Source organism: Leopardus geoffroyi, chromosome A1 (assembly GCF_018350155.1).
Source record: "Leopardus geoffroyi isolate Oge1 chromosome A1, O.geoffroyi_Oge1_pat1.0, whole genome shotgun sequence".
Lineage (NCBI taxonomy): Eukaryota > Metazoa > Chordata > Mammalia > Carnivora > Felidae > Leopardus > Leopardus geoffroyi.
The window spans coordinates 135,469,465-135,495,194 of record NC_059326.1 but is presented as its reverse complement, the minus strand read 5'-3'; the positions used below and the strand labels follow the sequence as shown (position 1 = coordinate 135,495,194).

Here is a 25,730-nt window from a genome sequence, read left to right as displayed (position 1 = left end):
AAGCAAGCTCCAGGCTCGGCTAGGAGCCCAATAGGGTGGGGGCTCTATTTCAGGACCCTGAGATCATGACCTGAGCCAAAGTCAAGAGTCAGACGCTTAACCAACTGAGCCACTCAAGCACCCCTCTCTTACTTTTTATGTATCTGCTATGATACTATGATACTCAATATGATATTGAGAGTGAAAAGCTTCATGGTTGCTATACAGTTTGATGAGTCTATTATTCATTGATATGAAACAACTTTCTTTGCCCCATGTAGAGCTTTTTGTTTTGAATTCTGTATGAACTGGTGTTAATATTGCTATAGTGCTTTCTTTTTCTTTATATTTGCCTGGTATTTGGGCTCTGCATATTTTTAACCTTTGTATTACTTTGTAATATTATTTATATTAGATATATCTCTTGTAAAGAGCATACAGTTGGATCTTGCTTTTATTTGTAATCAGTCTGCAAGTTATCTTTTAATCAGGGAATTTAATCTATTTATAATTGTTGGGATTCCTGATATTCCTGTCATCTTTATGTTTATTGTTGGATATGTTTCTAGATTTCTTGTCAAGTTTGGATTGTTGTACCAGGGGCTTCTAGGGCTAGTAGCTGAGTTCAGGTCTTTCGAGGCTGGTGTAGCTGGAGAAACGTCCGCTTCTGCTGCTTCGAAGTAGGAAAAAACTGAAAGTAGCTGGAGGGCATAGCGTCTGTGGTCACACTCTTTTAGTATGGTATTATTTAGTGAGTATGTAATATAAGCCAGGGGCCTCTCTCTGTCTCTCTATCTTCATTTAACTCTCTCAACAACCCCATGATGTATTATTTTACTTACAGATAGGGAGACTAAATAAAGAAATGAGGGAGTGCTCCTGAGGAATTAAAGAATAAATTATTTATAATGTATAAACTTATTCCCTTTTCCACCATCTATGCATGGGATATGGAGCAGGCTAAGAATTGGGTCCTGAATTGAGTTTTCCTGAGTTTCTAAATGAACAGGCTGCCAATGCCACTGGGAACAGTGGGGCTTCTGATTCTGGTTCATCCAGTTTTCATTCTAGCTTAAGTTTCCACTCTACATTGATTGTTCTAGAATGGATAATCCAGAGACTGGTAGTTTTTTCCCTGTTAGAGGAAAGAATAGTGGTATGTGCCACATCCTGTTTGTCTTTTTTCAGGGCCTAGGTCTGGAGTTAGTGGGATCTGTTCTGGCTGGTCTCACAAGATCTCGGAAAAGAGAAGGTTCGTGCTTTATCCACCTTTGTATCTCCAGTTCCTACAAAGATGCCTGGTCCATAGTAGGTGCTATTTTTTTTTATTACTATTATATTTTTTAATTTTTTTTTTTTTTTAAAATTTACATCCAAATTAGCATATAGTGCAACAATGATTTCAGGAGTAGATTCCTTAGTGCCCCTTACCCATTTAGCCCATCCCGCCTCCCACAACCCCTCCAGGAACCCTCAATTTGTTCTCCATATTTATGAGTCTCTTCTGTTTTGTCCCCCTCCCTGTTTTTATATTATTTTTGTTTCCCTTCCCTTATGTTCATCTGTTTTGTCTCTTAAAGTCCTCATATGAGTGAAATCATATGATACTGGTGTTTTTCTGACTGATTAATTTTGCTTAGCGTAAATCCTTCTAGTTCCATCCACGTAGTTGCAAATGGCAAGATTTCATTCTTTTTGATTGCTGAGTAATACTCCATTGTGTGTGTGTGTGTGTGTGTGTGTGTGTGTGTGTGTGTATCACATCTTATCTATCCATTCATTCATTGATGGACATTTGGGCTCTTTCCATACTTTGGCAATTGTTGATAGTGCTGCTATAAACATTGGGGTGCATATGTCCTTTCAAACAGCACACCTGTATCCCTCAGATAAATACCTAGTAGTGCAATTGCTGGGTCGTAGTTCTATTTTTAATTTTTTGAGGAACCTCCATACTGTTTTCCAGAGTGGCTGCACCAGGTGCTATTTCTTAAAATGACCTGAGCTCAGAAGAGCGCAAGTTATTTTACATTAACATATGAATTATGAGGTTTTAGAAAAAGGCCCATAGGATACAAATGTCTTCTCTTAAGGTTATGCCTTCTATAGCTTCTACATTACTGTGTACAATGCAATAAGAATAAAGTGTGTTGAGGCACCTGGGTGGCTCAGTTGGTTAAGTGTCCAACTTTGGCTCAGGTCATGATCTCATGGTTTGTGGGTTGGAGCCCCGCATCAGGCTCTGTGCTGACAGCACAGTGCCCACTTTGGATCTTCTGTCTCCCTCTCTCTCTGCCCCTCCCCTGCTCGTGCTCTCTCTCCCTCTCTCCAAAAAAAATAAACATTACAAAAAAGAATAAAGTGTGTTTAGACCTCTTTCAAGAGCTTGCTCTGGACAAAGCAGCATGTGCTTTCGGTAGGAGACTGTCTGAGTTACCGCTGATGGTTGGAATGACACTGACATATAAGTGACTGCATTGGTAATGCAAGTGAGGACATCCAACTAATAAAAGTGCTCCTGAGCCAGCTGCTGGGGAGACATATAGCCCTGATCTCACAGGGATTCCATAGTTGAAAAAAAAGGCAACCCAAATGAAAACTCCCAGCTTACATCAGGGAAATACTGCTGCAGAGCTTTAATGAGATCCCTAGGTGAACCAGTTTTTTTATATGGGCCTGTTTGACTTCCAAAGATATCTGGCCAGACCTTGATTGATTGTCAGGCTTTTTAAGTAGCATTGATTTTCACTGCTGCAACATTGAAATGATGAGGTCATTGTATTTTGCTACGTTATTGAAGTTCTTGTTAAAGCAACCTGGAGGTTATAAGCACATCTCGCCCCTGGCTCTTTGCTTGTGCTAAGTTTGAGAGATGGGAAAGTCAAGGTAAAGTAAAATGACAAAGGCAAAAAAAATTCTCTTCTCTGAATATGAGGGGGGCATTTCAGGTTTTTTTTTAAAATTATAATGATAATTTATAGATTAACGAAATAAGTCATGGATGATCCTTTCTTTTCAATATTAGCTCTCATTTATCGAGTAAGTCCACAGGCCCAGGGACTGTCCTAAACGTTTTATACACATGGGCCTTTTATTCTCGCTACACCTCCATGAGATACGTGTTATTATCTCCACTCTGTAGATGAGGAACTTGAGACTCAAACAGGTAAGGTTGCTCTCTCGGGGTTAACTAGCCAATGGCGGAGCTAGGTTTTGTATCAAGCTGCACCTGACTCCAAAGCCTGTGATTTGTATTGCTGGTTTTCTAAATGATGGGCGTATGAGTAGAGATTCCCTTTGGGTAAGATCAGAGAGCAATAGTTGAGGCTGTTGCCTAAGTGATGACATCTCTAGACTGTGTGGACCTAGGTTCTAGGGAAAACTGAAAATCACACAGTGCCTTAGGACACACCATCTTGACTTTCCCCCCTTATACTAGGTGACAACCTAAACCTCCCTTCTGCCTGAGGGAGGCCATGGCTCTGAAGGGGTTTGCGAGGGCTTTGCACATTTTGGGATTCCTCCAGCTACCATATATTGATCAGTGGCTGCCAGAAGCTTTAATCCGATTAGAGTCTGTAAAACTGGTTTCCATCTCTGGCGCCTGACTCAGGTTTCAGAGCAAGGGGAAAAAGTATGACATCACCCCTGCTTGCATCTGTGCTGGGTGGCTAATGAAATTACGTGATGGATTTGAGGACCATTAAAGTCAATGTTGATCCTTATTATTATTAAGAGTACTTTCAAATTTACTGCACCATGGGGCAGGCTCGAAAGCATCATTTTTCATAGGTGTGTTCACTGCTCTGGATTTTAGCGCACGACTCCGTGGGATACGGACAATGCTAGCAGCACAGAGAATCAATTCTGAAATCTGCAGGATGAAAGCGCACGTAGCGCTTTTGCTGGAGGGAGGAGAACATTCTGGGATTTTTCCATAATGAGGACTCATGATGACCTCGGATTGAAAAAGTCTAAAATGAAACAAGACATGCTTGTCAAAGAAATATGAAGTACCACTGTCACCATTAGCATCAGCAATAGCAATTTTTAAAAAGTTTAAGTGGTTAGTGTGTAAAAAGAAAAAAAGCGCTCAGTTCAGGTCAGCGACAATTTACTGAGCATAGATACTGAACTACCTCCAGAGATATACCATGCTAAGGGGAAAGACATGCCTGTTTTGTTCATCAGTGTATCTCCAGGGCCCAGCCAAATGTCAGACATGCAGAAATAATTCTCTCTTCAAAACTATGCATATTGCATAACATATATTCTGTCAACTGCATAGACCTTACATGTACAACCCGATGAATTTATACACATACTCATGGAACGCTCAGCTGTCAACTATCACCCAAATTATTTATAGAGCATTTCCCATATGCTAGAAGGCTCTCTTTTGCCCTCTCACGTTTTTCCAACAGAGATAACCACTATTTTGACTTCTATATCCACCGATCAGTTTTGTCTGTAGTTCATGTACTTCACATAAATCCATATAAGTTGAATCTTCATATAAATGGAATCATACAAGAGGTTATCTTTTTGTCTGGCCATTAATGCTCCTCTTTATGTCTGTGAGATTTGTCTATGTTGCTGCATGTCAGAGTATGTAAAAGTAGTTTGTTCTTTTTATTGCTCTGCGGTATTCTGTGGCATAACTGTTCCACCATTTATTTATTCCTCTACGATGGGGATTTGGATTGTGCCCAATTTTTCGCTGTTAGAAACAAAGCTATTGTGAACATTCTTATACTTTCAGGACTCAAATTTAGTGATTCATCACTTATATGTAACACCCAGTGCTCATCCCAACAAATGCCCTACTTACTGCCCATCCCCCTCCCCCCCCTTGTACATTTCTTTTGATTGACTTTTCTTGGAGGCATGTACGCAGAACTGGAACTGCTGGGTCATGGAAAATATTTTTTGAGTTGTTGAATTAAAAAATACAGTACTTTATTTGGCTGTGGCTCACTCAGGACTTGCAAAGACCCATAGTCACCTATCCTATGTATTCTCAGTGGAAAATAATTCAGTGATAACAAAGAATTAAATTAGGATATATAGAGATCACCATTATTTACTTAATACAATGACAGTATGAGTTTACACATGTGTTTTTTTAAAGATTTTATTGTATTATTTTTTTAACATTTTTTTTTGAGAGACAGTGAGAGAGCACAGTGGGGGGGTGGGGGGTGGGGAGGGGAGCAGGCTCAGAGAGAAAGGAGACACAGATCCGAAGCAGGCTCCAGGCTCTGAGCTGTCTGAACAGAGCCTGACGCAGGGTTTGAACTCACGAACCGTGAGATCATGACCTGAGCCGAAGTTGGATGCTTAACCGACTGAGCCACCCAGGTGCTCCAACATGTGGATTTAAGGTATAAGACAGTACCAAAAAGTTGATAATCTAATAATTTTATCCCACCAAACTCAACATTATACGTCAGGTTATTTAGTACCAATACATAGCATATTCACTAAAAAAATTATTGAGAGCCCATCATGTGCCAGGCATGTTCTAGGCATTGAGGCTATATTTGAGAACTCACAGATTAAGGAGAGATATCTTCCCTTAGGAAGTTTAGGTTCCAGTGGAGAAGATAGACAATAGATACCAAACCAATAAATATGAGCTATAAAACATCACCATTGAAACATACAATGTGAATGAGTTTTGGGGAGAATTACCAAGAACATCTGCATTAGCAACAAATTTATGGATGATTTGTATTTGAATTGCATTTACCCATAGCTTAAAGCCTGGTTATTGGAAAATTAGAGGCCAAAGATCCTGTTCATGTGCATACTAATAATATAATAGTAATAGTAATAATAACAATAATAGCTAATTTTGTGGTCTAAGTACTTTACATGGATTATCTAATTTAATCTTCCTAGTTCACTGTGATATAGGTACTATTCCACATTTTATTTTATTATTTATTTATTTTTAAAATTATTTTTTTATTAAAATTTTTTTTAATGTTTATTTTTGAGAGAGAGAGAGAGACAGAGAGACAGAGCGTGAGCAGGGGAGGGGCAGAGAGAGAGGGAGACACAGAATCTGAAGCAGGCTTCAGGTTCCGAGCTGTCAGCACAGAGCATGACGCGGGGCTCGAACTCAGGAGCTGTGAGATCATGACCTGAGCGGAAGCTGGACCTTTAACCGACTGAGCCACCCAGGTGCCCCGATACTATTCCACATTTTAATGGTGAAGACACTGAGGCACAAGAGGTTGAATAACTTACCCAAAGTCACACAGTTGGTATGTGGTGATATGAAGATACAAACTAGGCAATCTGACTTTAGAGCCTGTATTCTCAGTGCCTGCTTTACCCTATCCTTTTCCTCCCGGTGAAAAAATATGCATTACTATACACTGGAAGGTTACCCAAATGACGAGTAATAAACTACACTGAGAAAGATACTACACTAACAATCATTTATAAAGTAAAAGCAAAAATTGGATAGCTGGGGTTGAAAACCATGACCGATTGAAGATAGCATCACTGATACAATATTCACAAATTGTCTTTCCTGAAAACTATTGAAATTCTGTCTTGTATGTTCATGCCCAATGAAAGTTTTGCAGTATTTCCAAAAGAGTGGCCGCCAGACTTAACAGAACACTGAATTCAGTAAACTCTCTTCATACACTGGACTTAGAATGTACTGCTAATTCACTTCGGAGGTTATTAGAGAGTAACATTCGGTTGTAGGCAAAAGTAAAAGCTAATGGAAAGTGTGTCATTTGCTCTCAGTCTGAAAGAAAGACTTGCATTTCTGAGTATGTGGAGGACAATTGGAAGGGCTCTCTAAAGGACCGAGGTCTACTCTGAGAATCACTGACCAAAGCAAAAGGAAGTTATACAAAGAACATTTCTACGCAACATGCCGAGTGCTATGGCTAGCGGTGTATGTCAGGGTTTAGTGGGGGCCTAATGAATAGCTTCTTCATTTTCCTCTAGGGTTCTGAAGCAATTAAGAGATAATCCAGAAGGAGGATAGAGATGAAAATATTACTGTTGTTACTGATTAAACTGATAATGGAGAACTCTGGAATGAGACAGATTTGTGCACCCGGGCAAAGGCAGCCCTGGATGGACAGGGCTTTCAAGTAGTTGACAGTGTGCCCCTTATGGCATTGAGGAAAGCAGGAGGAATTACGTGTTCTTTGTGGGCGTTTAAGTCCCTGCTCCTACTCTAAGCTGCTCCATCTCCCATGAAGGAGGAAGTGGGAGTAGAGAGAAGCCAGCCCTGTTAGGGTAGCAGAACTCCTTTACACGGAAGGAAGCATCAGGCTCAGAGAAGATTTTCCTGTCCCTCTAAAATACGTTCGGTATATATGCTATGGGGGTCCAAACCAGGAACAGGAGAAAGCACTCTCAGGAAAATAACCTGGGCTGAGTCTTGTGGGAGAGCCAGGAGCTAGCCAGATGGAGGTTGGAAGGGAGGATTCTTTAGATCCGGCTTTGGCCTGCAGACCAAATCTGTTCTGTTGCCAGTTTTTTGCAATAAAGATTTATTGGAACATAGCCACACTCATTCATTTATATGTGGTCTTTGCGTTTATGCTATAATGGCAGAAATAGAGTAGCTGTGACGGAGACCATGTGGCCCCCCAAAGCCTAAAGTATTTACTATTTGGCCCTTAACAGAAAAAGCTTGCCAACCTCTGTTTTAGGCGAGGGTAGCGGTCGGGGCAATGAAGGAGGATGGTGTGCTAGGGACCTGGCGTCAGGCACTTTACGTAGTTTGATAACACTGGGACATGAAGCAGGAAGAGTGTGGAGGGGTGGGGGTGGGGGTAGAGTGGTGAAGGATACTTGCATGTTCCGCAGAGCAGTGCCATAGCCGACCATGGTAAGAAGGCTGGAAAAAGTGATTAAGCAGGTGGATCCCTGGTTCTCTAGGACTTTACAGACTCCTTAATGATTAATGATGTTGAAAATCTTTTCAGGTACTTATTTGGCATTCATATCTCCTCTTCGATGAAGTGTCTGCTCAAATCTTTTGACCATTTTGTACTGAGTTACTTTTATTCTTATTGATTTTAAGAGTTCTTTACATATTCTGGATTTAAGTTCTTTATCAGATATTTGGTTTATAAATATTTTCTTTCTGTCTGTAGCCTGTCTTTTAGTTACCCTTAGAATGCATTTCAAAGAGCAGATGTCTTTAATTTTGAGGAAGTTCCATTTATTGATTTTTTTTCTTTTGTGATTAGGCTTTTGATGTTGTACCTAAGAAATATTTATCTAACCTAAGACCTCAAAGATTTTTATCACAGTTTCTTCTAAAAGTTTTATAGTTTTGAGCTTAGTTTCATATAGTTTTAGGTCTATGAACCATTGTGAGTTAATTATTGTATAAGTGTGAAGCATAGATTAAAGTTTTACCCCATTCTCCTTCTCCTCCTTATGCTTTGCATATGGCAATATAATGGTTTCAGCACCATTTGTTGTAAAGACTATTCTTTTTCCTCTGAATTGCCTTTTCATATTTTTCAAAAATCCTTGTATGTATAAATCCATTCCTGGAATCTTTATTCTGTTTCATTGATCTGCTTGTCTACCTTTATACCAATATCACAGTATCTTGATTACTATGACTTTACAATAAGTTTTGAAATGAGGTGCAGTTAGTCCTCCAACTTTGTTTTTTTGTTTTTGTTTTTGGTCACAGTTGTTTTGGCTCTTCTTCTTTGTATTTTCATATGAATTTTGAGCTCAGTTAGCTAATTTCTTGTTTTTTTGATTGGAGTAGCATTGACTCTCTAGATCAATTAGAAGAGAATTAGCATCTTAACATTATTGAGTCTTCCAACTCATGGCTACGGTTTTAATTAGGTCTTTTGAAATTGGTCTCAGCAATGTTTTGTTGATTTATCACATTACATTTAGGAGCTTATTTTGTATGTGAGAACTTTTTTTTTTTTTTAACGTTTTTATTTATTTTTGAGACAGAGAGAGACAGAGCATGAACGGGGGAGGGTCAGAGAGAGAGGGAGACACAGAATCGGAAGCAGGCTCCAGGCTCTGAGCCATCAGCCCAGAGCCTGACGCGGGGCTCGAACTCACGGACCGCGAGATCGTGACCTGGCTGAAGTCGGACGCTTAACCGACTGCGCCACCCAGGCGCCCCTGTATGTGAGAACTTTTTGTTGTGTGTTTTAAAAATATGTTTTGGGGGAATCATGCAAGTGGGGAAGGGGCAGAGAGAGGGGGACAGAGGATCTAAAGTGGGCTTTGTGCTGGCAGGCTGACAACAGTGAGCCTGATGTACGGCTCAACTCATGAACCGCGAGATCATGACCTGAGCTGAAGTCAGATGCTCAACTGACTGAGCCACCCAGGTGCCCCATGTATGTGAGAAATTTTAATGAGCAAAATGAACAGGCACATATCTATAGGTGAAAGATAACCTTCTACAGATGGTTTGATGTTGGCTTTTTTTTTTTTAAGGTTTTATTTTTAAACAACTTCTATATCCGACAGGGGGCTTGAACTTACAACTCTGAGACCAAGAGTTGCATGCTCTACTGACTAAGCCGCCCTGGTACCCCTGAAGTTGGCTTTTTAAGCTGGTCATGGATGTCCTCCATGTGCTCTGGGAATGCCTCTGTGGTGCTTCTTCCAAAACATATGGTCTTTTGTAGAGAATGGGTTGAGATAAAATCATAATGAGTGATTACTCCCAGACAGGGGTCAGGGGAAGTCCATTAAAGGTGCCCTGTGGTGGATAAGAATAATGAGGATTTGCGTAGACATGAAAAGTATGTCCAAAGACATTCCTCACATACCAGATGGAGGTAGGTCTGCAGGGGATGGCATGCCACCCTTGCAAATGGTCACAGGAGTGACTGATGGAAAAGACTTCAGCGTGACGCAGTATTTCTTGTCCCCTATGGTGAGAACATTTTTCTAAACCACCCCCAAGAGAAAAGGCTGAAGTGGGAAGCGTGTTAGCTATGTCTATATGATAGCAAATATCTAGGTGGTAACTGGAGATTTTAGCATTTGGAAGTTTATTTCACGTCCTGGATTATTGCTATTAGGTGGATTAGATAAATGGTAGAAGTGAGTTTGTCTCTTTTTAGCTGCTTATTTCATGTCAAAGGCACAGTTGTAAAATAAAAACAGCAGGCAGTGGCAACAGATTGGTTATGGCAAAAGGAGGATTAAAATGAGTCAAATAGGACTCCAGTGTTTCTCTTGTGGGGGTTTGATGATATTGTCTGCAGTGAGGAGTAACCCTGGCATGGAAAAGGAGATATACAGATAAGGCCTACATTAAGTTGATTTGGGCATTCGGGTTTTTTTTTATATTAAATATAATTTATTGTCAAATTGGTTTCCATACAACACCGAGTGCTCATCCCAACAGGTGCTGTCCTCAATGCCCATCACCCACTTTCCCTTCTCTCCCACCACCCATCAACCTTCAGTTTGTTCTTAGTATCCAAGAGTCTCTTTTTTTTTTTTTTTTTTCTCAACGTTTATTTATTTTTGGGACAGAGAGAGACAGAGCATGAACGGGGGAGGGGCAGAGAGAGGGAGACACAGAATCGGAAACAGGCTCCAGGCCCCGAGCCATCAGCCCAGACCCTGACGCGGGGCTCGAACTCACGGACCGCGAGATCGTGACCTGGCTGAAGTCGGACGCTTAACCGACTGCGCCACCCAGGCGCCCCGCCAAGAGTCTCTTATGGTTTGCCTTCCTCCCTCTCTGTAACTTTTTTCCCCCTCCCCCTCCCCCATGGTCTTTGTTAAGTTTCTCAGGATCCACATATGAGTGAAACATATGGTATCTGTCTTTCTCTGCCTGACTTATTTCACTCAGCATAATACCCTCCAGTTCCATCCACGTTGCTGCAAATGGCCAGATTTCATTCTTTCTCATTGCCAAGTGGTATTCCATTATATATATAAGCCACATCTTCTTTATCCATTTGTCACTTGATGGACATTTAGGCTCTTTCCATAATTTGGCTATTGTTGAAAGTGCTGCTATAAACACTGGGGTATAATGCCCCTGTGCATCAGCAATCCTGTATCCCTTGGGTAAATTCCTAGTAGTGCTATTGCTGGGTCATAGGGTAGATCTATTTTTAATTTTTTGAGGAACCTCTGCACTGTTTTCCAGAGTGGCTGTACCAGTTTGCATTCCCACCAACAGTGCCAGAGGGTTCCTGTTTCTCCACATCCTCACCAGCATCTATAGTCTCCTGATTTGCTCATTTTAGTCACTCTGACAGGTGTGAGGTGGTATCTCAGTGTGGCTTTGATTTGTATTTCCCTGATGAGGAGCGACGTTGAGACTCTTTTCATGTTGGCCATCTGGATGTCTTCTTTAGAAAAGTGTCTATTCATGTCTTCTGTTGGGCATTCAGTTTTATTTATTTTTAAAGGTATATATTTTTTAATGTTTTATTTATTTATTTTGACAGAGAGAGAGCACAAGGGAGGGGCAGAGAGAGAGAGAGAATTCCAGGCAGAACCCAATATGGGGCTCAAACCCACGAACTGTGATATTATGACCTGAGGTGAAACCAAGAGTTAGATGCTTAACCAACTGAGCCACCCAGGTGCCCCTGGACATTCAGTTTTCAATAAGACTTGGTGGACTGACCAATTACTTGATGTTCTATATTTGTTCCCTAGAGTCTGATTGTGCCGAGGAGATTCTTTGGGGCCACTGTAAGGGCAAAGATGGTGGATAAGCCAAGTGGGCAGAGATGTAGACCCTCCATCTTCCTCCATCTTATCCCTAATTGTTCAACCAAAGGACATTATCCTCCTTTCAGAAAAAGAAATCTGTGTTATGTGTCAGGATTCCATATCAGAAGTTGCTTTCTAAAGACGTGTGTGTGTGTGTGTGTGTGTGTGTGTGTGTGTGTGTGTTGGAGAACCACTGGAATAGACTAGATCAGTGACGGTGATCCATGATGAATGCCTTCCTCAGAAATAAGAAGAAAAATGCCACACAAAGCTTGGGCTCTTTGCCAAAATTGAAGGGAGTCACTCCCTTTCTAGCATGAGGTTCTGCTACAGTGACAAGTTACTGATAGCCCAACATTAGGGTTGCCAGCTATTGCATGGGACATACTTATGCTAAAAATTATTCCCTGTTTAGCTGAAATTTAAATTTAATTGAATGCTCTTTATTTTTATTTTCTAAATCTAGCACCCATAATCAATGCATACTTCATCTCAAAATAATGAATGGATTGATTCTCCAATATAATTTTCTTAGACACTGACCTCAAAATTCTCACATCTTGGTTACATGCATCATAATACATTAATCCTTTGGCCTAACATGCATGGATTTCCCAGCAGCCAGGAGTTTTTCTTTGCTGGAATATGGGTAAGGGAACCCGTGTTGTCAGTATTTTTAGGACAGAAGGGCCTCACTCTCCCCCAGGACATTGAGGACAAATTTGTCCAAACTCCGCCATTGGACTGATTTTTCCATTTTTTTTTGTTTTTTGTTCTTAAGTATCATTCCATCTTTGAAATGTCAAGTTGCAAGTTTTCATTAGAATATCAAAGATGTCTTGGAGCATTTCATCAATATCATTTGCTTTTTCCTCAACAAGATAACCTTAAAAATTATTTTTGTTGTCTTTGTCACTTTTTCTTTGCAAACCTCAGTTCATTTCACGTGTTATCGTGCCAAGAAGTTGGTTAATGCTACTAAAAACAGTTTGCTCTGGTTTTGTATCCTTCTTGCCCTTAAGGATAGGGCAATTATCCTTCTTGGTTCTTAAATGTCTGTTAGAGATCTGAGCATATCAGAGGACCCCCTAGATAGCTACACTAGCATTTTAGATGTCTTTTGCTTGTCTTTCTCATTTAAATATCATTACAATAAAGACCGTTATAAGAAAGCTTTCTAGACAATAAAATTAAATCCATGTTTTGGGTGATTCATTATGTGAATGGTTAAAAGCTGCTTTCAGGATGCGCTAAGTATTGTACGTTTATCCTCACATTCAATTCTCATAGCCCTATGAGATAGGTGTTATGTTTTCATCTTATAGAAGAGGAGGCTAAGACACAGAGAGCCAAAGCAACTTGTCTAAGGTCACACAGCTGGAAATTTGTAGGATATGGACCCGTACATCTGTCTAATTTCACATTTTTTACTTATGGTTGTGGTGTTATGCTCTACGTACTGGACTTAGTTGGTCTGGCTTCAGTCATTTATGTGCAATAATAATTTGATAGAATGACTGTCTAGATTATAGTCACTCCAATAATAAGAGAAATTGAATGTGTGCTTCCTGCTTTGTGAATAAGGAAAGATAGCCAAGTTCCTCCTAGCAGGGTTATTCTTCCAATAGAAGCGGTTTTTCTTCAGTAATTCATATTCTTTACCCAGAACTAGTTGTCTAATTGGGCCCCATTACATGTTCCAAATAATTAATTACAAAAAACCACATATGACAAAAGCCCGGCAATATAGTGAGAGAAAAGGGGGTATATATGTGTTTCTGTATTCATGACATTTTTTTTCCCCTGCTGGGTTTAATTCCCTTTGCTGTGGATTTGTTAAGCACAAGCTGGATGTTGGCATTCTTTCTTCTCCCGATCCTTCAACCTGGAACCTGGCTTCTAGCAATGTGTTAATTTTAGCACCAATTTAGTTAATTAAAATAATTGGCAAGTTCCTTGAGTTCATCACAATGGGAGTTTACCTATTTTTAACTGTCTAAAACTTAATGTGGTAGTGTTATTTTTACTCAGAAAATAATTCTTCCTAAGTTATTTCTGAAAATTTTTTTTTCTCCACGAAGGAGGTCCATTTAACCATTTCTGATTCACAGTGAAGAGAGAGTCTCAGGGGCACCTGGGTGGCTCAGTCAATTAAGTGTCAGACTTCGGCTCAGGTCATGATCTCACAGTTCGTGGGTTCGAGCCCCGCGTTGGGCTCTGTGCGGACAGCTCAGAACCTGGAACCTGCTTCAGATTCTGTGTCTCCCTGTCTCTCTGCCCTTCCCCTGCTCTCTCTCTCTCTCTCTCTCTCAAAAATAAAATAAACATTAAAAAATTAAAAAAAAAGAGAAAGTCTCTGTGAAATTAAATAATCTGTAAGGGCTTTTCCAGAAAGCCTTCCACTGAGTGTTAGGACCTGCTGCTGTCATTCTGTCCTTGGCAACAAAAAATTATTCAACACGGAATATCTGTAGCTCTCAGCCCTGCATTCCACGTTGAGCCAGTCATTGTCTTTTATAGCATGAAGGACATAATTATCACTACTCAGGGCCGATCAGACTGTCCTTCTTCAGGATATGCCCCTCATGAGGAAGTTTGCTCAAGTGTTGACTTGGCTTGCCTCTGCTCCCCTCATTGTGCACTCCATGCTGGGATGGCCCAGTGAGCAAAGTCTCGGAAAGGCCTGCAAGGGACCCCCTCTCTCCCACTCAACCATGGCACAGTGGCAGTGCTCCTTGTTCTCCGGGGTGGTTTCTTTGACCCCTTCAGTATTCTTCTTGCTGGAGTGGCTTCTCTGAAAGGCCTTCGGCTACTTGCTGAGGTTGGCGAACAGGCTGGAAGGAAGTGCTGCTTCCCTGAGCAGGAAGGAGAGGCTCATTGACATTCCACTAGTGAATTGTCCTTCACTTGATGTTGAAGGAGAATAAGAGACACTATCTGCGGCAAGTCTAAGTTAAAGTGCAAATGTGATGTTTGGAAAGGGCAACACAATATTTGAACTTGGACTCAGTCCTGGGCACTCTTCTCTGTCTGCCCTCACATCTTGTCCTATGCCTCCAAACGTCACCTCTCTGCAGACGACCCCCAGTCTCTCTTCTGAACTCCACACCTCTGTGTCCAGCTGCCTACAGGACATCCCGCTTCTATTCATAAAAGACACATCTCGCTGGCATGTTCAAAAAAACTCTTGACCTTCCTCTCCAAAGCTGCTCTTCTCTTTTTCTTCCTTCTTGGTAGATGTCTACTTCAATCTTTCACTTACTTGGCCCCCAAACCTGGGCCTCCTCTGTCAGTCCCTTCTTTCTCTCACGTTTCACGTCCAATCAAGCCTCACATCCTGTCAGCAGTACTGTGACAATATGTTTGGCATCTGACCAATTTTCATTGCCTCACATCTGTATCACTCTAGTCCGGACTGCCGCCATCTCTTCCCTGTGATATTATACTAGCTCTCTCCTTGCTTCTCCCTCTGCTCTGCCAGGTCTCTTCTTCTCCACGTACTAGCTGGACTGATAGTTTAAAAAACATAGACTCTGGTCCTTTTCAGTTGAAAGCTCTTCAGTAATTTTCCATCTTATTTGATGTAGGATGCAAACCACGACACGAAGGGCCTCCCAACCCTCAGATCTCTCAGCCTCTTGCCCCTTGTTCCCCCTTCAGGGCAGTCACAATGGCCTTCTTACTTGGAATATGCCAAGGACACGCTGCTCTGTTTCCCGCATCTGCCTGGGACACTCTTGCTGTAGAGACCCACGTGATTCCTCCTTCCCTTTACATCTCTGCTCAAACATTATCTTATAAGAAAGTCTTCCCTGGTCTGGATAAAATGCTATCCTCATCGGAGAGCAGAGTTTTTTGTGTGTTTGTTTGCTTTGTGTACTGTGAACCCCCATTACCGGCCACCGGGCAGACGCCCAGTAAATACCTGCATTGAGTAAGTACAAAAAACTTTATCAGTTCCCAGGCAAGAAAATAGTTTTGTTGGTTTTTCTTGGATACCTTTGATTTAGTTTGGGGTTCCAGTGCCACCTTGATTAGTATCTTATAGGATCACGGGACGATTCCATATCCTGATTTCTTCATCTGTAAAATTCCTGGTTGGACTTGGTAGTGTAGAAGGCAAGTTGTAGCTACATTTTGCTGGTTTTGTACCTGTGTGATCTCTCTCAAGATCCAACAGTAGTGTATTGGGGGGGGTTGGGGTTTCTTCTGTGGTCCTACACCTGTGTCTGAAATGATGGTGACAACCCATTCTTCCGCACTTTCTCTCCACTTTGTAAGTCTTTTCTCCTTCTCGCCACGAAGCATATTACGCACTGGTGTCACTATAACACGCACTGTACAAGAGCCACCGTGAGATGTGTTGCCAGGCAGCAGTTAATAGCAACAGATCGTCAGAGTTTGCATATAATTTACATTAAGGAGTCAGAGTGGACTCCAGATTTTCTGTAAAATAACCTGACCTTGTTCGTCTATATTCTGCTGTGCTTCCTCAAGTGGGGGAGAAATGGTGAAGCGTGGTGGGAATTATGTATAATCCAGTGAATGCCTCTGGGGAATGTCTCGTGTGCGAATGTCACTGATTTTATGTGTTGTAGGGGAAAAACAGAAATTTCAGAATCACTGGTGTTGCAAAACTTGCAATATAGGGGTAAGATATGTCTCTGCTTTCACAGATTTTATGGTCTAGATTAAAAGACAGGACCTATTTGTGCTGTAAAAGTGTGCGTAAGAAGGTGAGTTAGTATGTACATGTGCCAGATGTGTGGTGCGGTTTGTTCTAGGGCTTTAGGGTGGCATCCTCTGGGCCAGATTGTGGGGACTGGTTCATCAGAGAGGGTAGATTTGAACTACGTTAGGAGGAGCTTCTCCTCCTCTCAAGGCACAGCTCTACGAGATGCTCTCCCTCCCTCCTTCCTGTAGCTGATGGTGACGACAGCTTGGTTCCATTACTATTCCTTGTAGTCCTGCTTTGTCCACACTGTCATAAATCAACTCTCTGAATTATCCTAGTTCAGGAGGGTCATCCCTTTCCTCTTGGAAATCCTGTTGGGGTCCTGATGATACATTCAGATAACAAATTTTCCTTTTAATGGGAACAGACAAGAATTCCAGATTATGGCTATTTTTCTTCAGCAATATGCAACCTTACAGAAAAAGAAGCTTGATATCTGCACCGAAGGAGAATGTGTACCATTTCTAGCCTGCCACTTCAAGTTCCTGGACTTAGGCACCCTGTTTGTTCTTGTCGACGCATGTGCTTCTTTGGATGAGCTAAGGAGGAATTTGTCCTTGGTATCCTAAATAAGGAGGTTGACACTATAATTTATTTTCTGAAGTGGAACACTTTTGAGAGTGCAAGGAGGTACTCTAAATAACTACTCAGAGGCAATAGGTGTAAACCAGGATCGTTGGAAGCAAACACGACTGAATGGTTGTTCTACAGATAGAGGGGTGTTGCAATTGGCTTTCGTTAATCTGAAATCACAATGCTGCCCCCGAGAAAATAAAGGGCACCCCTTCCGTTTGCTGGAGTGACCCTTTTGGTCATCTCCAGGGGCCCTATCCTGGGCTGCAGGGAAGAGTCTTTTGTCGTCTATCCAGTTGTTGAATGAAGAAGCCAGCTCATGGATTCAGGACCATTTGGATGATTGAAGATTCTCACTGTGGGCAGAGGCCAGGTGGCAGCATGGGTAATATCTGGGCTCTTCCTAGCATTGCCTTTGATAGGGAATTAAGGTCATGTGACTCTTTTTGAGAAGTCTGTTTCTTAGTGTCTTCAAATTCTATGTCATTGTGATCAAAAGAATTGAAGCATGGTCTGGCAGGCAAGAAAGTGATTCTAAGTCTGGCAGACCCACAATAGATGAGAAGGATGCAGATCCTCAGAGAAAAGGGCAAGAGCACTTCAATCAGAACTAGACTTGTAAGCAAAGGCTAAACATCAGGGTGCCAGCTGCTACACAAAGCAAATTAAAGACCTGAGCCACATCACCGATGCACCCGTGTGTTTGCAGGGCTAGGCTTATTTAGAGGGATACATTTTCTTTATAAACCTTTCATCAACTCAAAATGTGAAGAGATGCTTCAAAGCATCTGACTTCCCCAGCAGCCTGGTGTGTGCGTCGAAGCTAATGCTCCTCGTTTGGCTTTGTGCTGTTAGCTCAGAGGCAGTGTTTGGGATTATCTAGCCAATTACTACGCTGCTTCTGTGTCTGCCTCTCAAGGGATGTCCCTTGAGACTCTCTAATAGAAACATTTTGTTTCCCTAGAAGAACAGTTTGGTCACCCTTTGGGTAACCATCTCTTGTAATCTGTGCCAGAGTTTGTGTTTATTTCCACAGCTTGAACATACCCTTTTCCTCTCATTGTCTTAGTACTTGGTGTTCTTGCTGGTAATTTATGGAGAGCCCTTTGCATCCTGCTTTCCAGCCTGGTGATCATCATTTCTGTTTTTTGCAAACACAGGTGTTTCTTACAGTGGATGATTCTTCATGTGCATTCATGAGTTTGTATACGGATATTTTGATTTTGTAAAAGAGCGGGAAGCTATTGTGGTTTGTTGGAAAACCACTTGCAGGATTAAGTGATGTTCCGGTAACATCAAATCAGAAGCTTCTAGCATTTGGGGACTATTTATTTTTAGTATGACTCAGTGTGACACTTAGTTGAGTTAGAGTTTCAAGTATGCAACAGAGATAATGGTTAATTACCTCAGCAATAAATTATGCCTAGAATTCTAATAGCTGCCATAAGGTGAAATCACTGTGGTTGAGATTATAGGCCTAGTGGCTTGGGCCTTCTTAAGTATGGTTGACTTACAGAGGTTAGATAGGTGAGCACATGCTTTTAGTTCCATTATGCAATATTTGTGAGGCCTTAACAATGGAGGTAGTATGTGGATCATGACTAAATTGAACACAATTGCCTGTATAGAAATTGGCATCTCTTTGGTTTTCCATCAATTACTACTGCATACTTTTGTTTCTGACTGTCTTCCTGGATTTAGAAAGCTTCCCAGGGTGCCTTTGTATTTTTTTGTCTGTGTTTTTGGACCCTTCACTGAAATGCTTCTGTAGGTGAACTTTTGGCTAGCTGCCTGCCCTCAGCCAACAAAAGCATTAATTTGCCTCCTAAAGCCTTGTAATTCACTCTAAGGTACAAAGACAGCTTGTTGCTTCTTTCCTGGTCAGAATAACAAGGACTCCCTGTGCAGTCTCTTCTCTCAGCTCAAATGAAAAGAGGAACTCAAGGACTCTGAGAGGAACTCTACTATAACTCACTCAGGAAGATCCTCTGATAGTCAGAACATATATCCTATGACCATCATCCTTATTCCTCTTCTGTTTTAGCATTTTTGGAAACTCATGAGTTTTCTAGCCAAGAAATGGGTGTGGCATTCAAAAGGAAGATCAAGAGTTCATTGGAGGGGTGCTACAATAGAAAGAACCTTAAATACTCAGTATGAATCGCCTCTGACTCATTTCACTTGTTCATTCATTAATTTATTTGTTCATTCATTCTTACAAAATTTACAAAGTGTTTGCTAAGTACCAGGTAACTACTTGGTGCTAGAAAAATTGATAGTTGACACTACATTTGTTTTCCTTCCCTTTTGCTGATGATCTACTAGTATACACTGAAAATTCAGTAGGCTCTAGTAAAAACTCATAAGAATTAACACAGTTTTTGGAAGTGACTGGATTCAATAATAATTGAAAATGAATTTTTCCCCCTCTGCACTAATAATAACACCTAGGAATGGAAGTGGGAAAAGTATGTCACTCAAAGGAGTGACATAAAATTACAAAATAATTTTTTAATTTAAATTTTAATTGGTTAATATACAGTTCAGTCTTGGTTTCAGAAGTAGAATTCAGTGATTCATCACTTATATGCAACACCTCGTGCTTATCACAAGTGCCATCCTTAATACCCATCGCCCTTCTAGCCCACTCATCTTTGACAAAGCAGGAAAGAATATCCAATGGGAAAAGACAGTCTCTTCAACAGATGGTGTTGGGAAAACTGGACCTTGACATGCAGAAGCCTGAAATGGATCACTTTCTAACACCGCCCACACAAAAAAATTCAAAATGGATGAAAGATCCAAATGTGAGACAGGAAACCATCAAAATCCTAGAGGAGAACACAGGCGGCAACCTCTTTGACCTTGGCCAGAGCAACTTCTTACTAGACACTGAAGGCAAGGGAAACAAAAGTAAACATGAACTACTGAGACTTCATCAAGATAAAAAGCTTTTGCACAGTGAAGGAAACGATCAACAAAACTAAAAGGCAGCCTATGGAATGGGAGAAGATATTTGCAAATGACATCTTGGATAAAGGGTTAGTATCCAAAATCTATAAAGAACATATCAAACTCAACACCCAAAAATCAAACAACCCAGTTAAGAAATGGGCAGAAGACATGAATAGACCCTTTTCCAAAGAAGACATCCAGATAATTAAAATTACAAAATATTAAAAAAATTACAAAATATTTAGAAATAAGTTTGGCACAAAAGGTAAAGGACCCATATGAAGAAATATTAAATAAATCTGAACAAATACAAGTACCTACCGCATTCTTGAATGAGGACACATTATATCCTAAAATGTCAAATCACTCTCGTTTCTCTTCAGATCGAATACATCTTTCGCCTTTTACTAAAATGTCAAATCATCCCAAATGATTATATGAATTTAGTATAATTTCAGTGGACTCTCAAGCCATTTATAACTGAACAAAAACATCTCAAGTTTCATATAGAAAAATAAATGCACAAGAAAAAGTAAGAAAAGTATGAAAAAGAACAGATAGGGGATACTTTTCTTACTAGATACCAGTATATTCAACAAAACCACTATATTAAAAACTAATTGGCAAAAAATAAATAAGCCAGTAAACTAGAACAGAGAATCAGGAATATATCCTGCATATATGAAAAATTACCATATAATAAAGGTGGTACTTCAGTAGGAAATTAATGATTCATTTAATAGATAGTGTTGATATAGCTGCTTTCATTCTAGAAAAAAATAAAGTTGGACCCTATAACACAAAATAAGCAAATATAAATTCCAGATGGCCTGAAGGTTTCAATAAACAATAAAATAACATTTTAGAAGGTAATCTAAGAGATTATATGCAACCAAGGAATAAAAGAGACCTTTAAAACCAATTCAAGAAACCCTGAGGCCATGATATATACCATCATAGATGATTTAAACATGTAAAAACTACAACACAGGAGAAATATGGTAGATTTGGAAGGAATATTTGCCACAAGCATAGCAAACGGTTGCTATTTATAATGTACAAGAGGGTTGAGAATCATTGAGAAAAAAACAAATGACCTCCCCTCAACATTTGGTCAAGAATATGAATAGGCAACTCTCAGAAGAGCAAAATCTAAAAGCCTAGTTGATTAATCAATGAAAAAAAATGCTTAAATTTACTAGTAGTCACAGAAAAGAAAATGAAGGTAACAGTAAGTATCATACACTTCAGTTAAAAAGAGCAATGATATCTATTGCTGAAAAGTAGGCAGGGATAAGGAGTTCTCAAACTCATGGAAATGTGAATTGTTACAGGCTTTCTGGAAGCATCCTGGCAGCATCTATGAAATTAAAAAAATATATATATGTGTGTACTTTTTCAACCAACAGCCCAAGTACTGGGAATCCTGTGAATATAACAGCACCAAGAGATAGGTGAAATAATATTTAGTGCAGTATCATTCATATTGCTACAAACAGAAGAAAACAGAAAACAAACTGAATGGACATCAAAGGGGCAATGTTGAATTTATAATGATATATCTTCACTGTGAAATATTACATAACGATTAAATGTAATTGGAGCTACCCAGGCTGATTTGGGGAGGGATTGCTATGAAGTATGGAGTAGGAAGAACAAGATTCAGAGCGGATAACCTAATGTGGAGAATTCTGAGTGAGCAGTAGAGATGAGGACAGGAGGTGAGGGATGAGAAGAGGCAGGCAAGGAAGGAGAATACAACACACTAAGGTGATCCATGGTGTGTGTGTGTAGGTGTAGTGTAAAAGGAATTGGAAAAAAAGGTGAGTTTGATTTATATAAACTGACTTGTATGTAGGCACTTTGGAACTTTAGACTTTGGAGATGGAGTAGGTTCCACAGCAAGACAAGGAACAAGATGTGGCCAAGGTGCAGGGGGACAAAGGGATGCAGAAGTGGAAGCCTGTGGACCCCAGGAGGTGAAGAAAGGCGCTGAACTTCACCGTATGTATGGATGTTAGAAGCTGCTTGGGTGGGAGCCTGATCTGAGCCGGCACTGACGTTTTGAGTCAGAGGGCAGAGTTGGAGGGGCCTGAAGCTTATACCATTCTTTAAGAGGATGGAAATCATGAATGCTAAATTAAGCATAAAAGAAATTTTATTTAGAATGAGAAAAGAATTGTAGCCAATTACAAATTTGAAAAAGCTGATAGCACAAACAGCAAAATTAGATTCTTTGACTTCATAATCTTTGCCTCTTCATATGACACCAGTTTTGTAATATCCTTTTCATAGAGGGGAAAGAAAGGTAGCTCATTTTTCTTAGTAACATGGGTGAAGTTAAAAAAATTATTGATAGATCAGAAAAGTATTTTTTTTCAGTGTCACAACTTATTAGGCTCGTATCACATAAATTTTTAAAATTGTTATCAAATTCAGAAAAATATCTATCAAGGAGAAAACTTCTGTTTTGATGAGGTGTCAATGAAATCTGAGTCTGCTACTGATCTTTTAGTAGATCTGAAGATTAGAAGAATTTTCCATAGACTGGCTTTTGGTACTGTTTATTTCAAACCGGGTTTCCTCTGGTCTACCCAGCACACTCCTGGTCCTGAAACACATGTTTACATATTCCCTGATAAGAAAGTCCGATGAAATGATGAATTGATGTTCCTGAAATACATGTTCATATTGAGGTGAAGTCTTTTACCCTGTACCTCTATGTTGCTCTGAGTGCTCCTGGAAGCCATTACTCTACCAGGACACTAGCAATCACATAACCAACACAGGAATGACTGAGAACTACCTAAATATATTTTACCCTTGTACTAAACTTACATGGGAAACATACCCTCAACTCAGCTTTCTCTTAGCTGGATCCCCCATATGCTCATGACTTATCTAATGCCTTCCAATACGGAGGGGAAAATTGGAGTGAAGAGAGACAGCGATTGTAACCATTTTGGTTAAAATAGCTAGGTTTTACAAATTTTACAAAAAACCTCTGACCTAGAGCTTTGGAACTTAAGCTTCATTAGTTTACTATTATGTTATATTCCCTCTTTTATTGGGAACCTTCTTGGTATTCTACTAGATATTATATTAAAGTCACTGTAAGTCCGTGTGTGTGTGAGTGTGTGTGTGTATGTGTATGTGTGTTTATAGCATTTCTTATTTTCTTGCATTTTTTTTGGGGGGGGTCACACTACAGCATAGGTCCATGTAACTCAGTCTTGCTTTTCTGGCTTCAAATCATTTTTTTAAACCCTGGAATCCCAATACAGGAACATTAAACCCTATGACTGCAGTAATTTTAGAGTCAATGTCCTGAAAATGAGAAATTCAGATGAAATGATGTACTGCACAACATCGTTTCCAGCCCCCTGCACTACCACTGAAGCTTTGCATACATTTTCCTCCTTCATTTTCATACATATTATATTTACCATCAATCTTGTGGCAAGTTGCAGAACAGGGAGGTTGGGTGACATGGTTCTCTGATGGGGAGATCAATCCATAAATGGTCCTTTCCTGCTCAGGGTGAAAAAACTTGAGAACACAGCATTGCTACTCATGGTTCTTTCTTTTAACCCCACTAGGAACTTCAGTCCTGGTAACGGTAGCAAAACAGTCAGCCAAAGGTCTAAAGAGAAAAACTAATCAAGAGGAAAGAAGAAAAACCACGAGAAGTGATACTGCGTTCACTTGGGGATTATTTGTGATGAGATTGAATATAAATGTAAGAATCCCGGAAATGTCAAAAGAAGGCCTTGGATAAAGCACTCAAAGCCCTGTTTATCTGTGGGAAAAAGATTTGTATTTAGTAGTGGACTAGTTTTTAATTTTTCCTGCTCCTCATAAGGTTTTTGTCCCTTGCACATAAGGGTTTAATGCAACTGGTTTTGAAATATTTCCCATTTTGAATTTGGAAGGCTTATACTTCAGACCCAGGCTTTTCCTCTCTGTTCTTCCTTTCCAAGAGATGTCAGTGTACTTCTGCCCAAACACTGCACTATCCAGAAAAGAAGTGTGTGTCCACGTGTGCCTGTGTGTGTAAGACCACTCTTACCAAACTTTAGAGTAGAATGCATTGCGCGCGCGTGCGCGCGCGCACGCACACACACACACACACACACACACACACACGGTTTTGACATTACTGGTTTAACCACACTACAATTGCAATAATGAAAAGCAGAATGGGGCAGAAGCCCAGGGGCTCTGGGTGTGTTTTCCAGAATGGATTACACAAATTGGTGGGAGAGAAATAGCTTCATGTAAAGAGAGGTGTTTGGAAATAAGGGCATCGAGTGCTTTCTGGGAAGAAATGTAAACCAGATGGAGGAACCCCAAGTTAAGGGTGATGATCAAAGGAAAGAAGTAGCTGTTTCTTGGAAGCAGTGGGGGGAATGGGTTAATTCTCTATTACCTGGTTGTCGAGATAATGGTGTGGGAGGAAGGGTGGTGCAGTGCAGACATCACATTTGGGGCTGTGAGGTCCAAGTTAATGCACCTTTCCGGATGTGAGTGACCCCACCTTCTGGGCCAGTGCCACATGCTCAGTGGAAACCGTTGGCCACCACCTTTCCCTATTTCTTTCCTTTTTTTTTTTTTAAAATTTTTTTTTCAACGTTTATTTATTTTTGGGACAGAGAGAGACAGAGCATGAACGGGGGGAGGGACAGAGAGAGAGGGAGACACAGAATCGGAAACAGGCTCCAGGCTCAGAGCCATCAGCGCAGAGCCTGACGCGGGGCTCGAACTCACGGACCGCAAGATCGTGACCTGGCTGAAGTCGGACGCCTAACCGACTGCGCCACCCAGGCGCCCCAACCTTTCCCTATTTCTTAACGCCGTCAGCCCTCCTAGCCTACCCAGCGTGCGGGCCCTGCTTGTGCCTGACTACACCATGCTTCCTGGGCAGGAATTACAGCAACCCCACCCTCCTGGCTTTCTACCATGTCCAGGTTGGAAGAATTGCTGAAAAGTGGTGTGAGACCTGACTATCCCAGGGGGCTGACTCCTAGAGACAGGAGACAGTAAGGACCTGGCAGATAATTTGTGCTCCCTCTCTGCCACAGGACTATTTTGAGCTGCAGGGTTCCATGTGGTCTCTCTGGAGAAGTCCTACCTGAAGAAGAAACCAGCTTTATTTTTTTTGTGAGCCTATGGCCAGCTCAGAAATAGACTATCTTGGATTTGTTTTTCTTCCTTTCTTGCCTCCCTTCAGGAACTGTGGAGATTGTTGATTATTTTAAATATTGTACCATTTACTTAGATGTGAGACGTCTATATGGTAGTTTAAACGGAACACCACAGGGAACGATCAGATTGGTTATCGATAGTTATAATTTGAGGTAAGAGATTACTATGAAATTTTCAACCACTACATTGTACAATAATTGATACAAGTTTCTAATGAAACACTTGAACATACTCAGTAATACAAGACAAACTTGATAATAAAGCTTTTGTAATTACTTTATTGAACATTCTGAACTTGGTAAAGGCACAAACAAAATGGTTTACTTTTGTCCAATTACTGCTATCAAATGTGTGCTGTTGAATCTCTGTGTATTAGTTTTCTACTGCTTTGTTACAAATGATCATAAGCTTATTGGCTCAAAATAACACTCATTTATTTTATCATGGTTTCTGTAGGTCGGAAGTCAGCCATGGCCCAACTGGGTTCTCTGCTTAGGGTCTTGTGCTCAAGGAATGGTATCCCTGGGCACTTATCTGGAGGATCTTGGAAGATCCC

The 25,730-nt window shown here is 40.6% G+C and overlaps 2 long non-coding RNA genes across 2 annotated transcripts in view; both read left to right on the top strand.

The window, feature by feature from the left end:
* Positions 1 to 25,730, top strand: part of LOC123606622 — a 438,079-nt gene that overhangs the window by 113,955 nt on the left and 298,394 nt on the right. The gene's annotated exons all lie outside the window — the stretch shown is intronic.
* Positions 1,181 to 23,996, top strand: LOC123606635. Its single transcript, XR_006716402.1, has 2 exons — positions 1,181 to 1,287; positions 23,569 to 23,996. It is a non-coding gene; the product is annotated as an uncharacterized LOC123606635 (long non-coding RNA).